At 47.8% G+C, this 3,685-nt stretch overlaps 1 pseudogene; it reads right to left on the minus strand.

The window, feature by feature from the left end:
- Positions 1-1,440: 1,440 nt before the first annotated feature.
- Positions 1,441-3,032, minus strand: LOC140523790 (heat shock cognate 71 kDa protein pseudogene; annotated as a pseudogene).
- Positions 3,033-3,685: the final 653 nt, after the last annotated feature.

A 3,685-nucleotide genomic window follows, 5' to 3' on the forward strand; every position in this document is an offset into this window, starting at 1 on the left:
CCTTTTCTTGGCATTTTCTCCAACCAGTGGCCTGACCTCTGAATGTTCTCCTCACACCCACCTCGCCTCCTGGTCCTCCCAGCCAGCGTTTGGGGACTGAGATTCAAATACTGCTTCCGCCTTAGGATTTTTGGCGGGGGCAGGGCTGCTATTCAGTGTGAGAATTAAGTTCAGGTGGTCAGAGGCAGGGCCGCCTCTCAGGCATAGTTCCCTCTGGGGGTTTATGCACAGACCTTCTACAATGGATCCAGGCTCCCACACGGTTGGGGAGCCCCCGTCGGCAGCCGCCTCTCAGCCCCCAGCTCCCGGGGGGGCCCGAGCCTTGGGGGCACCCCACTCCCCTCTCAACCCGCCAAAGAGACTCTCTCACCCACCCCCGTCAGTCACCTGTTGGTGGGGGGGCCCGTGCCGCCACTGAAGATCCCGCCTCCGGAGCCCTCTCAGATCTGTGCCTCTCGGAGCCGTGGCCGCCACTGCCGCAGGTCCAGGCTGGGCTCCGCGTCTGCAGCGCGACGGACCTTTTGCGAGAGGTTTGCATGTCCCTCTGTGGGTGGGGGGACCCACGTGGCCGCTGGAGATCCCGTCCCCGTAGCCCTCTCGGATCTCCTCCCCTCAGTGTCGCGGCCGCGGCAGGGCCGCACTCCGCTCCCCGTCCCGGTGCCCAGTCTGCGGCGCGAAGGATCCCCTGCGAGAGGTCCGCAGGTCTCTCTGGAGCAGGAATCTCCCTCGCTCCAATACTCCATGGTCTCTGGGTGCAGAATTCTCCCTGGCTTGGTCCCCTCTAGCCGTTCTGTGGTTTGTGTGTTCGAAGCTATGTGTATGTGCGTCTTTCTTCTTCGCCATCTTGACTCCGCCCCAGTGAATTCTATTTAGCAAACAGAAGTGGAATAATCTTCTATTATTTAACATTTATCAAGCTTCAGCAATGCTCTGGGCATTACACAAAATATCTAATTACATCTGATTCCTGAGCTTACAAGTAGGTTGCTTGCAGGAATTGCTAAAACAGGTGTGACTTTAAAAAAAAAAGTTAACTTTTTTCTTATTTTTAATATGGAGGAAGATTAAAACTCATATTCTAGAGTAAGAAAGGAACTCAGTGTTTAGGAATGAAGATATAGTACACAAGGGCAAAATTTTTCAACTCCCTTAAGATCTAGGGAAGCAATGTCCTACAGAAGTAAGCTTTAAATGAGATCTCTGTGCCTATTGAGATAATTTTTTTTGGTTGTTTTAAATAGTTTTTATTCTCCAGGACAAGAATTGCATTTCTACTTTGTTTACAGTACTGATAAAGTGCAATGTTGTTCACTTCTCTCCCTCTGCACACATTCAAGTATTCAGAACACTCAGATTTACACAGTAGATTAAATGTTACTTTTAAACTGCTACTGCCTTTAGTTTTTGGAAAGCTGTGTGGAATGCTCTTTCTTCTATTGTTTAGTTCACCTCTTCAATGGTGGGTCCAGGAGAAGAGCCTATACATGGGGCTGCTCCACCACCTGGGAACCCACCAGTCATTTCTCCTGGCATGAACCCTGCACCCTGGTACAGCTTAGTAATGATAGAGTTGCAGACCTTCTCCAATTCTTTCTGCTGACGCTTAAATTCTTCTTTCTCAGCAGTCTGGTTCTTATCCAGCCAGGTGATTATTTCATTACATTTGTCAAGGATCTTCTGTTTGATTTCATCACCAGTTTTACCTTGCAGTTTTTCATCCTCCATGGTAGCCTTCAGGTTGAAAGCATAAGATTCCAGAGAATTCTTGGAAGACACCTTGTCTCTGCTTCTCATCCTCAGTCATGTATTTCTCAGCCTCCTGGACCATACGCTCAATGTCTTCCTTGCTCAGACGTCCTTTATCATTGGTGATGGTGATCTTGTTCTCCTTGCCTGTGCTCTTACCCACAGCAGAAACATTGAGAATGCCATTTGTATCAATGTCAAATATTACTTCAATCTGAGGAACACTTCTGGCTGCTGGGGGGATTCCTGCGAGCCTGCAGTAGCTTCTGGATTTTGGGTATTTGAGTGGAATCACCCACTAAGATGATGTCATGAATCTGTGATTTATCTAGCTTGACACCTCTTAAGGCCTTTTCCACAGGATCTAGTGTACCATGGAAGAGATCAGCATTCTGCACTTCAAAATGGGCTCAGGTGATTTATATATAGAAGTTGATAGAGGGAGTCAATCTCAATACTGGTTTGGCTACTAGAAGAGAGGGTGCGTTTTGCAAGTTCACAAGCAGTGCGAAGATGGCAAACAGCCTTCTTGTTCTCACTGATGTCCTTCTTGTACTTTCAGTTGAACTCAGCAATGAAATGGTTGACCATTCTGTTGTCAAAGTCCTCCCCTAGTGGGTGTACCCAGCTGTGAATTTGACCTCAAAGACTCCATCTTCAATGGAGACATCAAAAGTACCACCTCCAAGGTCAAAGATCAGCACATTGCTCTCAACACCATCCTTTTTGTCCAAGCCATAAGCAATAGCAGCAGCAGTTGTCTCATTGATGATTCGGAGCACACTGAGACAAGCTATGGTTCCAGCATCTTTAATGGCCTGACATTGGGAATTGTTGAAATAGGCTGGTACTGTGACTATGGCATTTGTGGCAGTCTTCCCAAGGTAAGCTTCAGCAATTTCTTTCATCTTGGTTAAGACCATAGAAGGTACTTCTTCTGGATAGAAACTTTTGGTCTCCCCTTTGTACTCCACTTGGACCTTAGGCCTGCCTGAGTCATTCACCACTGTAAAAGGCCAGTGCATCATGTCTGACTGTACAACTGAATCATCAAATCTGAGGCCAATCAGACATCTGGCATCAAAAACTGTGTTGGTGGGGTTCATTACAAATTAATTCTTTGCAGCATCGTGGATTAAATGTTCTGTGTCAGTGAAGGTGATATACCTGGGGGTGGTCCTGTTTCCTTGGTCATTAGCAATGATTTCAACTTTCCCATATTGGAAGACTCCCACACAGGAATAAGTGTTGCCGAGATGAATGCCGACTGTGGGTCCCTTTGACATGGTTGCTGGGAAGTCAGGGGTTGTAGCTGACCCCTGTGGAGAAAGAAGGGCTGCTGCTGCGCTGAGTAGCCTGTTGAGATAATTTGAAGTATAAAGACAAAATTTAACTGACAACAGTTTAGGTCAAGTTCCTTCCCTACAGCACTAGGTCATGGTGCTATCTGAACTAAAAAATCTTTTGTGTGGCTCTACTGTCATTTTGTCTGCAGTTTATAGGACATCATTAGTTGTTGGGACTGGAAGCTCAATTCCGTGTGGACAGTCTCGGGCAGGTAAAAGTGGGACTTCTAAATCTTAGAGTCTTACGAGGCCCTCCATGAACAGCGGGGGTTCGAGAAGGTCAGACCGAGCTAGCTCGGCTAGCTCGGGTATTTCCGCCTCTCCCCCGGAGATACCTGATGGGTGGAGTCTCCCTGCCCTCGAGGTCGTCCCGGATTGGAGCACACCTAGTTACCTAACAGCACGGTATTGAGATGCAAACTGTGTGGCTGAAGATTAAGTAGGATTGAGGAAGCCTAAAAGCTCTTAGCACGTGTGGAGCCAAAGAGAAAAGTAGGGCTCCGCTTCTTTTCTTTCCTCTCTCCCCTCCCCCTCTCTCCCCGCTTGTGCTTCTACTTCCATTCCCTTAAGCTTAGCCTTCTTAGGAAATCTCC

This window comes from Notamacropus eugenii, chromosome 2 (genome assembly GCF_028372415.1).
Source record: "Notamacropus eugenii isolate mMacEug1 chromosome 2, mMacEug1.pri_v2, whole genome shotgun sequence".
In the NCBI taxonomy this organism is placed as follows: Eukaryota; Metazoa; Chordata; class Mammalia; order Diprotodontia; family Macropodidae; genus Notamacropus; species Notamacropus eugenii.